The sequence below is a fragment of the Cebus imitator genome, unplaced genomic scaffold, assembly GCF_001604975.1.
Source record: "Cebus imitator isolate Cc_AM_T3 unplaced genomic scaffold, Cebus_imitator-1.0 Scaffold375, whole genome shotgun sequence".
Classification (NCBI taxonomy): Eukaryota; Metazoa; Chordata; class Mammalia; order Primates; family Cebidae; genus Cebus; species Cebus imitator.
The window spans coordinates 1059683-1073032 of record NW_016107690.1 but is presented as its reverse complement, the minus strand read 5'-3'; the positions used below and the strand labels follow the sequence as shown (position 1 = coordinate 1073032).

Here is a 13350-nt window from a genome sequence, read left to right as displayed (position 1 = left end):
CCCCCCATTCATTCAGCCTCCCCAGGCCCCGTCGGGGAAGTTTGCACCTGCGGACTCCATTGCTTTGGTTATTTTCACAAAGCCAGGCCGGCGGGGCAGGTCCGGCCCGCGGGGGACACGGATGCCCAGGACCCCAGGCTGATCGGTAACTACAAAGAAAGACGGATTGGGGGCGCCCGGCTTGGGGGGACGCGCCTGGCCTCGCCTGGGGTGGCGGAGAGGCTCCCCGTCTCTGCCGCCCACCCCCTGGCCCCACCACCTCGCGTGGATCAGCATTCTCTCCTCCATTTCTCTGCCCTCCCCCTCCCCCGCCTCCGCCTTGGGCTCAAGTTGAAACTGGCCGAGCCTCTTAGCAATGTGTTGGGGTCTCAGGCCCAAGACAATGAGCTTGGACGTGTCCATCTGGGCAGAGCCCAAATCCTGGGGTGGACAGGGAGGAGGAGGGAGGCGTGGGCGGCCTCAGGCCTGTCTGCCTCCCTCCCGCGGATTCTCCCTCCCGCGGCATCGCGGATGGGGGTGTCCAGCGATTGTGTCCCCAGCCCCTGGTTCCCACCACGGGCCCAGCGTCCGAACTGGGGTGGCTTTGACAGCCTTCCCGTCAGGTGTTGGGGGTTGGGGGTGGGCACTTCAGAGGCTTTGTCCTGGACACCCCCAGTCCCCCCCATCCTCCAGGAATACCCTGAGAGGCCTTGGGGACCGACCGGGGCCCATGACCTATTTTTGACCCACTTTTCCCCCAGCGCTGCGTGCCCCGGTAAACATGAATGCATGTTTATTGAATGAATGGATGAATAAATGAGTGAGTGAGTGAATGAATGAATGAATGATGGGTTCAAGAGGGCCCTAGGGAGGGTCTGGTGAGATGGAGCCCAGGTCTGTCACTCCAGCTAGACCCTCCAGCTGGTATCTTAAGGGAGAGGAAAGAAACCCCTCCCCATTCCCCGTCTCTTTTCAAAACCAACCATCACAAAAAAAAAAAAAAAAAAAATTGGGCCTGAAAAATCTAACTCCTCCTGTGGCCTAGGAGGGCAGAGGGGCTCCCATGCGGCCCCCGGAACTCAATCTCTGGGGTCCAGAGGTGATAGGTGGGCTTTCCCACACGCCCTCACCCCCTGGCATACCGGAAGCACCCATTTCTAGAAAGATTCCCGTGGGAGTGGGGGAGTCCACGTGGCCCCCCAAAAGGTTGCATTGAAAGGCCGCTGGTTGAGCTCTAGTTTGGAGAGACAGATGGGGGTGCAGGGATTGGAGATTCCCAGAGAATTCTTCATTTTTTCTTCTTCTTATTTTTAAATCTCTGGGAAATCTGGACAAGGGAGAGGTGAGGGGTGAGGGAGGGGCTGGGGCTGGGTTTTCACCTGGTCCTGAGCCTCAGTTTCCCTGCTGTTGACAGCAAGACCATGGCGCACGCCCAGTTATTTTTTTACATATTGGACAATGTTGAGGTCCCTGGGATGCCTCGGGGGTATTTCCCATCTGCGGGCTTTCCTTGGAGGGTGAGAATTGAGAGGCCACGTCCATGATAGCCGGCGGTCGCCCTCCGCGTTTTAGGGGTCCTGGGTCTGTCTGTGTGTGAGATACAGGGGCTTTCTCTCATGTTGAAAATGGGTGCAGCTCCCCGGTACCCTCAGGGCAGTGAATCCCCGCCTGTGCGGGGCCTGGCTGGACTTGACCTGGGCTTTGCCCGTGGGTGCTTGGCACGAAGGGGTGACGGGAAGGGAGGAGGTGGGGGTGTCTCCAAAATCAGCATCTCTGATCCAGGCTTGCGTTTGGGGCTCAGCTGTGTGACTCCTGGCTAGTGACTGCCCTCTCTGGGCCTTGGCCAAAGGGAGATGGAACGGTGAGTGGGAAGTCAGGATTCTTGAGGCGAGGAGTGAGTTCAGACACCTGCCACCAACACTGACCTTATTAGGGCTTTGTTTCTGGGAACCCTGGTGTAGTAGAGTGTGCCTCTTCAGAGAGGCAGGGCCATGGGGGTGTGGACCCCAGGCCTGGAGAGAAATCCCTTTCCCCGGATGCTGGCGGGCCCGTGGGACTGGGCAGATCTGTAAGGAGGAGGCTGGGGTGGGATGAGAACGCCCTGGAGGGGCACGGCTCCTGGCACAAGCCAGGGGGTCAGCTGGCACCACCTCCAGCCCTTCCTTGGCCTCCACACGGTGGGGCCTTGTTTGATGTCCTCATGGAAGGCATCACCGTGGAGGTGGGCTCCGGAGTGACGGCGCATTTCTGGGAAACTGAGGCCTGGAGAGACTCATCCTGAGTCCCAGTCTGACCACAGCCAGGACCCCATTTCCTCCCTGCCTTCCTCCCAGGCCGGGGGAGCACCCATGGTTATATCTGTGTGACGTTGACGTGGGGGTGACAGGTTCCCTGAAGCCGAGAGTGAGGCCCCCAAAGATGGTGCTGGGGACGGAGGAGCCCGTGACACCTGACAGCCGTAGCTGGCCTGCCTGAAGGCGGCGTGGGAGCAGCCGGATTCCTAGAGGCCGAGCTGAGACCCAGAGAAAGGCACGAGGCCTTGTCCAGGCGTGGGGCAGGGGGAGGGGGACAGGGCGGCGTCCAGGTGTCCTCCCAAAGAGGGCAGGCGTTGGGGCGCTGGGTTTGCTTTTAAGAGAGAGAAGTGAGGACACAGAGAAGGAGGGGCTGCAGGGAGATGGAGGCCCACAGGGAGCCCACAAGCTGCTCCTGCCAGACCTCCTCATCCAGAGAGAGGGGGCGTCCCCCAGGGAGGACCCCTACCCCAGGCCGGGGGGTCAGGCCAGGAACTGGAGGCTGGGATGGGGGCTCCCGCTGGCTCCCCTGCAGCTTCCTGCCCCAGGGACCCTCCCACCAAGGGAGGCCACGCTGGAGCTTCGGCTGCCCCTGTCTCTGGATGGTGGCTGCCTGGGTGCCCACCCTGCCAGGGGAAGGTGCCCGCAGTGGTGCTGGTCCGCTGCTGCCACTGGGGCCCCCGTTTATGGTAATGGCATATACATTTGCATGTTAATGACAATATTTGTCTTAAAGCGGAGGTTGCACTGGGGGACGGTGTAGATGGGGGGCCCGGCAGGGGCCCGGGTGGGGGCCCGCGGTTTCCATGGGAGCACCAGCTGCCAGCTCGGCTGGGGCGGGGTGGGGGGAGGAGAAGGCTGTGGCAGTCTGAGCTCTGAGGCGTGAGATTCCGCGTGTGACGCACCAGCCCCAGGGAGAAGGCGGGCTGGGCGGCCTGGCGGGGGACCGCGGGCGCCGTTGGCGCTCCTGGTGGCGGCGGGGACAGCAGCAGGGGGCTGGAGGCGGCCCGCAGGGTTGGCCAGCGTGTGTGCGCCTGGGAAGGATCCCTGCTGGGGTGGTGTGTGGCTTCAAACTGGGCACACCCCTCTCTGTGCCTCGTTTTCCCCTGCTGCCCATTTTCTTGTTTATTTAACAGTCTTTTATGAGGCCTGGGAGCCTCACACCTGTGACTGTGACATCGTTTCTGCACCTCTCCCTCCACTGCTTCAGGCAGAGAACATTTATTGAACGCCTACTGTATTCCAGCATCTGTGCAGAGCTGGGCATTTGATGTGAACAGGATTCCTTACGGGATTCATGATGGAGTAGTCTACCTGTATGAGCAACATTTATTGAGCGCTTGCTGTGTACCAGGCCCCGTTCTAGACCCTGGGCTACTGGGTTGGGCAAAACAGTTACAATCTGCCATCCCTACCCCCACCCAGACCTCCCCTCCCACCAGATTCCAGTTTAGAGGGGGGAGACAGCTGAGAACCTGCGCTTACAAGCCATGGAGCTCAGGAATGTGATGGCGAAACACACCAGCAGTGACAACCCAGCGGAGGGCCCTGCCCCTGCCCCTGCAGGAGTGGAAACCAGGAGGGCTGCCTGGAGAAGGAGGCATTTAGTGTAGAAGAGTAGTTGAGAGCTTGGAGTTGATATGAGTCTGGTTTCTCCGTATCTTGTGGCCTTGGGCAGGTGTATTCATCCCTCCAAGCTGGGGTGGGTCTTCCTGTTTCAGAGGAAACCAGGGAGGAGAAAGGAGAAGTGGCAGGGAGGCTCCTGGCCTGGGGCCGGGCACAGTATGTGCTTGGTCAGTGGGAGCGGACTTATTATATGACTACGCTGAGCCCCGAAGCGAGAGGAGGATGCATTCCTGGGGAGAGGTGTTCCTGGCGACGTTCAGGGGCCCGCAGGGGCACTAACTCCAGCGGAGCCCAGCTGCAGGCAGGATGGAGTGCTTGCCCTGGTAGGAACAAAGCAGAGGGCCTTGGAAGCCCCTGGGTCCCTGTCTTCTATGGGGCTCACCTGTTGGGGCTCTTCCGAGGGGTCCTAGCTTGGGGCTGGACCCAGGAGGTTCCCTCTGAAGTGGACTTCTCTCTCTCTCACCCCTCAAATTGGCAAGTGAGGCCTTGGCCACTGGAAACACCTGGTGGGATCACACTCATTCATTCATTAATTCATTCACCCGCACAAGACTTCTTGAAAACCCTTTGGGGCCTTGCCTTGTGCTGAGCAAGAAAGGTCTGAGGCCAGAGCCAGACACTGGCACCTATAGTCTGGGTTAGGTCAAAGGGAGGAAGGTTGAGGAAACTGGATAATGAAGCAGGAGCTCTGCCTGGAGGAGGGGCATTAGAAGTGGGGCTTTGATGGATCGATAGGAGCTTTCCAGGTGGAGAAAGCATTTTATTTATGCATTCACAGAAACACTTACTGTGTTCCAGGCCCTATGATGGGCATACAGCAGAACAGCTGGGCTTCACCCCTCCCAGCCTGAGCCTTGCCCTGCTCTGCAAGGAGAGAAAGAAAGATGATTTTGGAAACACAGCAGTGGACAGATAGGTGAATGTCTTGACTTTCTGGATACAGGGAGGGAAGCTGGTCTGTGAAGGCCTGGAGGCGTGAAGAATTTGCATAGCTGGGGTAGAGGAAGGATTAGGTGAGGCATGGGAGATGAGGCTGGAGAGTCAGCACCGGCTGGACCAGGAAAGCCTCTGATGCTGGACTGAGCTTGGACTGTTTCCTGAGGGCACTGGGGAGCCATGGAAGACTTTAGAGCGGGGAGGGATTCAGGCAGACCTGTTTGGGAAGCACTGTCATTGCCACCGCCAGCCTCGTCCCAGCCTCCCAGCCTTGCTCAAAATATGCTCATTTCCTTCACACCTGGATGGACAAAATAGAAGCTTCCGGTGGGGTGAGGCCCTCAGTGTGGGAGGAGAGAAATACCAAGAAGCAGATGTGTGTTCCGATTATACTGGCTCCTAGATAACCAAGCTCCCCTCCTCCATATGAACCACAGGAGGAGATTGGAGCCCGGAGAGGGGCAACACCCAGCCCAACCATACAGCAGAACAGCTGGGCTTCACCCCTCCCAGTCTGAGCCTTGCCCCGCTCTGCAAGGAGAGAAAGAAAGATGATTTTGGAAACATAGACGGGAGTCAGAGCCACCCAGGGAGGCCAGCTGTCCTTGAACTTAAGATGACCAGGGCCAAAGGGAGAGGCTGTTAGGTCTGGAAGACACTGACCTAGCAGGAGTTCACTTGGTCCAGGGTCTTGGTCAACATCAGTGATGTGGAAGCTCTAGGAGGGCAGAGACTGTGTCCCATTGGCCATTTGGAAGTGAGCTTGTGGATGAACAAGGATATGAGGAAATGAGAAGGTGTGGGGATGGGCAGGCTAACGGAGGGATGGAGAGATGGATAAGTGAATCAATGGATGCAGACATGGATGGGTGGATGAATGGGTGACAGTGATGCTAGGTATGAGTGGATTTGATGGATAGAGAAGTGGGTAGGTAAGTGGAGGGTTTGAATGAACTGATGGGTGGATGGATGGATTTATGGATGGATGATGGATGTGTATGGATGGATGGATTTGTAGATGGTTGGGCAGATGGGTGTATGGATGGACAGGTGGATGGATGGGTGGGTGGGTGAATGGATGGATGGTAGATTGATGGATGGATAGATGGAGGCATTGGGTGGATGGATGAGTGGGTGGATGGATGGATGGGTGGGTGGATGAATAGATTGATGGATAATGGGTGGGTGGGTGAATGGATGGATTGTTGGATGGGCAGATGGATGGGTAGGTGGATGGATTAGTGGTTTAATGAGTGGATGGATGGATGGATGGATGGATGAATGGATAGATGAGTGAATGGATGGATGGATGGATGGATGGGCAGATGAATGGATTTATGGATGGATGGATAGATGGACAGATAGGCAGTGGATGGATGGATTTGTAGATGGGTGGATGGATGGATAGGTGGATGGATGGAGAGGTGGATGATTGGGTGGGTGGGTGAATGGATGGATGGATAATGGGTGGGTGGGTGAATGGATGGATGGATGGATGGGCAGATGGATGGGTAGGTGGATGGATTGGTGGTTTAATGAGTGGATGGATGGATGGATGGATGGATAGATGAGTGAATGGATGGATGGATGGATGATAGATGGGTAGTAGATGGACGGATTTGTAGATGGGTGGATGGATGGATAGGTGGATGGATGGACAGGTGGATGAATGGGTGGGTGGGTGAATGGATGGATGGTAGATAAATGGATAAATGGATGGATGGATGGATGGATTGGGTGGATGGATGAGTAGGTGGATGGATGGATGAGCAGATGAATAGATTGGTGGATATTTGGTGGATGGGTGGGTGGATGAGCTGGTGGGTCAATGAGTGGATGGATGGATGGTTGGATGGATAGGTGGACAGATGAGTGCATGGATGCATGAGTGAATGGATGGATAGATGGATGGATGATGGGTAGATGGAGAAATTAATGGATGGATGGATCAAAAGATGGATGGGTAATTAGTGGATGGAATACTAGATGGAAGGGTGGGTGCATGGATGAATATTGGATGGGTGATAGATAGAAGGTGGGATAGATTGAAGGATGGAAGGATGCTTCCTCAACATTTACTACCTTCCTTCTCACCTGTGAATGTGAATGATCATAACCTTTGATCTCAGACAGGCTTGGTTCTAATCCTGGCTCCATTTTTTATTTCTGTGTAATCTTGGAAAAGCCACTTCATCTTTTCCGAACTGTAGTTACTTTGTAAAAGAGAAAGAATACAGATAGCTAGCCCACAGAGCAGTTGTCAAAATTGCATTAACTTATATGATGTGGCCAGGCGTGGTGGCTCACACCTGTAATCCCAGTGCTTTGGGAGAATCCCTTGAGCCCAGGAGTTCAAGACCGGCCTGAGCAACACAGCAAGACGCAGCTCTACAAAAAAAAAAAAAGGAAGCAGGTGTGGTGGTGTGCACTGTGGTCCCAGCCCCTCAGGAGGCTGAGGCGGGAGGATTGCTTTGATCACAGGAGTTCGAGGTTACAGTGAGCTATGATGGCACTTCTGCATTCCAGCCTGGGTGACAGAGTGAGACCCTGTCTCTAAGGAAAAAAAAAACATATGGTGTGATTCATGTAATTAACCTGAATAATGTCTTGGATATTGTAGGTGTTCCCCATAAACGGTCAGGCAGTCAAAATAGTCAACAGCCTGGCTGTGTTGGCTCACACCTTTAATCCCAGCACTTTGGGAGGTCGAGGTGGGAGGATTGCTTGAGCCCAGGAGTTCTAGACCAGCCTGGGCAACATAGCAAGACCCTTTCTCTATAAAAAATAAATTTTAAAAATCTGCACATGGTGTCATGCACCTGTAGTTCTAGCTACTTGGGAGGCTGAAGAGAGAGGATGGCTTGAGGCTGGGAAGGCGGAGGTTGCAGTGAGCCATGATTATGCCACTGCACTCCAATCTGGAAAACAGCAGACCCTGTCTCAAAATAAAAAAGGCAGCGACCTTATTAAGTCTCTATTATGTGCCAGGCTTTGAGCGAGGCTTGAGGACATAAAGCAATTCAAGGGTAGATGAGACTGGCAATAAACTAGTAAACAAATAAATAAAGTTGAGATAGGTGAGTTGCCTCGAATAAACTGAAGATGTGTTTTGGGAGATGACAGCTTGCCTTGCGGGCCAGAGACGGCCTCTCAAGGAGGTGACCTTTGAGATGAGACTTGAATGACAGATGGGAAGGCTGTTATTCTAAAACCAAGGGAAAAGCATTCCAGGCAGTAGGAACAGCCCCTGCAAAGGCCCTGGGGCAGGACCGCATCTGATGTGTTGGAGGAACATCAAGGAGGCCCTTGTGGCTAGAGCAGAGTGAAGAGGGAGAGGGAGGGAGGGGAGGCAGGAGGGGAGTGGGGCAGGTTCTTGAGCAGGTCCTGGGTGTTGGAAGGACTTTGGTTTTCACCCCAAGAGAGGTGAGCCATGGAGACTTGTGGCAGGGGAGGGATAGGGTCTCTTAGGGAGCTCAGAGTCTGGACAATGTGGATTCTGGATCCTCCATTTTTAGATGGGGAAACTAAGGCACAGAGGGCCCTAGAATGCGTCAGGAAGCTTCTGCCACTAGGCTTGTGCCTAGCTTTTCTGAGGAGCTCCTGAAGGTGGCGGTGCCTGGAGGCAGCTGGAAGATTGAGTGGAGCAGCCCCCTGAATGCCCTCACCTTATCCTAGCAGCCTTTGAGGGTGGGGTCTTTATATGCAAGAGGATTTGCATTCTTGTCCCTGACCACCTGATCAGGGGAAGGACCAGAGGGGGAATCTCTAGCAGAGCTAGGAGCCACCAGAAGAGCCTTGTGTACATGGGGAAATGGAGGACCAAGTAGAGGAGGTGAGGAAAATGAAAGAATCTGCTGACATGGTGGTCCTCTCTCTCTCTCTCTCTCTCTCTCTCTCTCGATTGGGGTCTCACTATGTTGCTAAGGCTGGTCTCAAACTCCTGGGCTCAAGCAATCTTCCCACCTTGGCCTCCCACAACATTGGGATCACAGGTGTGAGCCACCGCAACCAGCCGTGATGTGCTTCTCAATGGGGGTTATTCTAGGACACTTGGCAATGTCTGGAGGCATTTGTGGTTGTCATGATTGCGGGGTGCTCCTGGCTGCGAGTAGTGTCGAGTGGGTGGAGGCCAGGAATCTCGCTCAGTACCTCCAGTGAATGGATGAATGGGCGGATGGATAGATGGGTGGGTGGGTGGATGAGTGGATGGATGGATGGGTAGATGGATGGGTAGGTGGGTGGGTAGGTGGGTGGATGGATGAGTGGATGGATGGATAAGTAGATGGATGAATGGGTGGATGGATAGATGGGTGGGTGGGTGGATGAGTGGATGGATGGATGGGTAGATGGATGGGTAGGTGGGTGGGTAGGTGGGTGGATGGATGAGTGGATGGATGGATAAGTAGATGGATGAATGGGTGGATGGATAGATGGGTGGGTGTGTGGATGAGTGGATGGATAGATGAGTGGATGGATGAATGGGTGGATGGATAGATGGATGGGTGGATAGATGGGTGGGTGGATGGATGAGTGGATGAATGGATGAGTGGATGGAAGGATGGGTGGATGGATGGATGGGTGGGTAGATGGATGAGTGGACGGATGAATGGGTGGATGGATACATGGGTGGGTGGGTGGATGAGTGGATGGATGAGTGAATAGAAGGATGGGTGGATAGATGGATGGGAGGATGGATGAATGGGTGGATAAAAGGGTACCCAGGATGACAGATGATTTAGCCCCAAGCATCCACAGTGTGGAGGCTGAGAAACCCTGGTCCAGGGGACACCAGTGACCTGGCTTGGGCAATTGATGCACAGTGAGTGAAGTGTCCTGGGGGTGAGGCCTGAAGGTGCTTAGGACAAAACCTGGCAATGCCCTTGACTTCCCTCCCTCATGACAAAAACCACACCTCCTATCCCTCCATCAGCAGAATCTGATAGCTCTGCCTTCCAAACCTCTCTAGAACCTGCCCCCTTCTCTCCCCTCTGCCTTCACCTGGTCCAGCCCCTTCATCCCTCACCTGGACCAGTGCAGACCCCTCCATACCCTGGGCCCTGGCTCCCACCCTCGTATCCCACAGTCTGTTCTCCCTGCAGCACCCATCAGAGAGTGCCTGTGAGCACGAGTCAGGGCCCATCCCTTCTCTGCCTATAGCCCTCCATGGCTCCCACCTCCCTTACAGTCAAAGCCTAAGTCCTACCCGAGGCTTAAGGTCCCGCAGGACCTGCCCCATCCCCTTCCTACTGTCCCCCGCCCCCTCTCTCCTCCCTGCTCACTCCTCACACTCTGTGTGAGGAGCCACATGGGTCTCCTCACTGTTCCTCCAACAGGCGAGGCATGGTCCTGCCCCAGGGCTTTTGCATGGGCTGTGCCCTCTGCATCAATTGTTCTTCCCCTCAGATAGCTCCTTCCTTTATCTTCTATAAGCTTCACCTTTTCTGTGAAGCCCCAGTGAAGGCAGGATTTGTAATCTAGCCACTCTCAGGACTCCAAGTTCCTCTTTCCTGCTTTTTTTCTCCTTTTTTTCCTGTGAAAATGACCTCGAACATACCATAGATATCACTTTTGGTTTTATTTGCTTTTTCTCCTTTCTAATAGACTGTAAGCCTGATTAGCAAAGAGATTTTCACCTTTGTGTTTACTGCTGTGTCACCAGTGCCTAAAACAGTGCTTTGAACATAACAAGTGGATGTATGGGTGGGGGGACAGATGGATGGGTGGACGGATGTATGGGTAGATGGATGGAAGGGTTTGTGGATGAATGGGTGGATGGATGATAGGTGTGTGGATGGATGGATGGGCGTATGGTGGGTGTATGGATGAATGGTAGATAGGTGGATGGGTGGGTGGATGGATGGTGCGTGGATGGGTGGATGGGTGGATGAATGGGTGGATGGATGATAGGTGTGTGGATGGATGGATGGGCGTATGGTGGGTGTATGGATGAATGGTAGATAGGTGGATGGGTGGGTGGATGGATGGTGCGTGGATGGGTGGATGGGTGGATGAATGGGTGGATGGATAGGTGGGTGGGTGGATGGATGAGTGGATTAATGGATGGTAGGTGGATGGATGGACAGGTAGATGGATGGATAAGTGGGTGGGTAGATGTTGGATGGGTAGATGGGTGGGCGGGTGGATTGGTGGATGGATTGTGGGTGGACAGATGAGTGTGTGAATAGATGGGTGGATGGATGGATGGATGGATGGGTAGATGGATGAATTGATGGGTGGATGGATGGATGGGTGGGTGGATGGATGAGTGGATGGATGGATGGATGAATGGCTGAGTGGATGTATGGATGGGTGGATGGATAGATGAGTGATTGGATGGATGGGTGGATAGATGGGTGGATGTATGGATGGGTGGATGTATGGATGCATGGATGAATGGATGGGTGGATGGATGAGTGGATGAATGGATGGGTGGATGGATGGGTGGATAGATGATGGGTGGATGGATAATGAGTGGATGGATGAGTAGGTGGATTGATGAATGAATCGTGGGTGGATAGATGGGTGGGTGGATGGATGGTGGGTGGGTGAATGGGCGGATGTCTGGATGAGTGAGTGGGTGGATGAATGGATGGGTGGATGGACGTGTGGGGGGGATAGATGGGTGAAGGGGTGGAAGGATAGATGGATGGATTAATTGATAGATGAATGGGTGGGTAGATGGATGAGTGGATGGATGGATAGGTGGATGGATGGATAGATGGGTGGGTGGCTGGATGAGTAGATGGATGGATAAATGAGTGGATGGGTGGGTGGATGAATGATGGGTGGATGTATGGGTGGGTGGCTTGATGAATGAATTGTGGGTGGATAGATGTGGGTAGATGGATGGATGGTGGGTGGGTGAATGGGTGAATGTCCGGATGAGTGAGTGGGTGGACGAATGGATGGGTGAATGGACGTGTGGGTGGGTTGATGGGTGAATGAGTAGAAGGATGGATGGATGGATGGATGAATGGATTGATGAATGCATGAATAGATGGATGGGTGGGTGGATAGATGGATGGATGGATTAATGGATGGATGAATGGGTGGGTAGATGGATGAGTGGATGGATGGATGAATGTGTGGTTGGGTGGGTGGGCGGATGTATGAGTGGGTGGATCAATGAATGAATTTTGGGTGAATAGATGGGTGGATGGTGGGTGGGTGAGTGAATGGGTGGATCTCTGGATGAGTGAGTGGGTGGATGAATGGATGGATGGGTGAATGGATGTGTGGGTAGGTGGATGGGTGGATGAGTGGAAGGATGGATGGATTAATGGATGGATGAATGGGTGGGTGGGAGGATGGTTGACTGGACGATGGGCAGGTGGATGGGTGGACAGTTGGGTGGGTGGATGGATGGATGAATGTGTGGATGGGTGGGTGGATGGATGAATGAATGAATGGATGGATGGTTAGGTGGGAGGATGGTTGACTGGACGATGGGCAGGTGGATGGGTGGACAGTTGGGTGGGTGTATGGGTGGGGAAATTCCTGGTGTATTGATGGGGACTGAAGCCACAGGAGCCAAGATGCCTGGGTGAGAGATCAGGGGTCCAGAATAAGCGCAAGAAACCCCCATCTGTCAAGCTGTGCAGAGGAGCAGGTAGCATGGAGGCTGAAGAGCTGCAGCCAGCAGGGCTGGACCTCATTTGGAGGTAGTATGGTTGATGTAGGGTCCAGGAGGACCAGGGCCTCAGAGCAGTAATCAATGCATTTATGTGTGCATTGACAGTAAAAAGGGAAGAGAGAGCCTGTCTGTCTCAGTTTTCCGAGTGAAGTCGGGGAGAGCTTTGGGCTGGGAAGGTGGAGGAGGAGGTAGAGAGGATGAGTAGCAAAGCTGGGTGGGTGGAGAAGGGAGAGTCCTGTGGACTTTTCAGTGCATGCGTGGCATTGTGGTTCCCATTCCATGGATGAGAATGTGAAGGCTCAGAGAGGTTAAGTGGCTGGCCCAAGAGCACACAGCAGAAAGGTACTGAGATGGCTTTGATTCTTATCTCTAATCACTAGATTACAGAACCGAGTTAAAGTTCAAGAATGTGGGGACCCCCACCATGTAGGAAGTTCAGGATAAAAGTGGTTTTAGATGGGAGGGGGATCCTGGCTGGGGAGAGAAGGAGGTGAACAGTGTCTTCCTGGTCTGTTTCCCCAGCACCATCGGTGCATAGTAGGTGCTCAGGAATATTGAATGACTCTGTGCTAGCCATGGTGGGGAGGGGAAGGATAAAAACAAATCCAGGTCGGGTGCAGTGGCTCACACCTGAAATCCCAGCACTTTGGGAGGCCGAGGTGGGCAGATCACTAGAGGTCAGGAGTTCGAGAACAGCCTGGCCAACATGGTGAAACCCCATCTCTGCTAAAAATACAAATATTAGCTGGGTGTCATAGCACAAGCCTGTGATCCCAGCTACTCGGGAGGCTGAGGCAGGAGAATCGCTTGAACCCGGGAGACAGAGGTTCCAGTGAGCCGAGATTGCACTACTGTACTCCAGCCTGGGCAACAGAGCGAGAGTCT

General features: G+C 54.1%; 1 protein-coding gene and 1 long non-coding RNA gene across 2 annotated transcripts in view; one reads left to right on the top strand and one right to left on the bottom strand.

Annotated features, from left to right (window-relative positions):
• Positions 1 to 3799, bottom strand: part of LOC119468088 — a 14141-nt gene extending 10342 nt beyond the window's left edge. The window contains exons 1-2 of the long non-coding RNA XR_005196708.1: positions 3789 to 3799; positions 3692 to 3697 (exon numbers count right to left, since the gene is read on the bottom strand). This is a non-coding gene — a long non-coding RNA (uncharacterized LOC119468088). The remainder of the gene's footprint in view (positions 1 to 3691; positions 3698 to 3788) is intronic.
• The window catches only part of CELF5 (CUGBP Elav-like family member 5), a 72545-nt gene continuing 59201 nt past the window's right edge, over positions 7 to 13350 (top strand). The window contains exon 1 of the mRNA XM_037731006.1: positions 7 to 145. The gene's annotated coding sequence lies outside the window, so the exon portion shown is untranslated. The remainder of the gene's footprint in view (positions 146 to 13350) is intronic.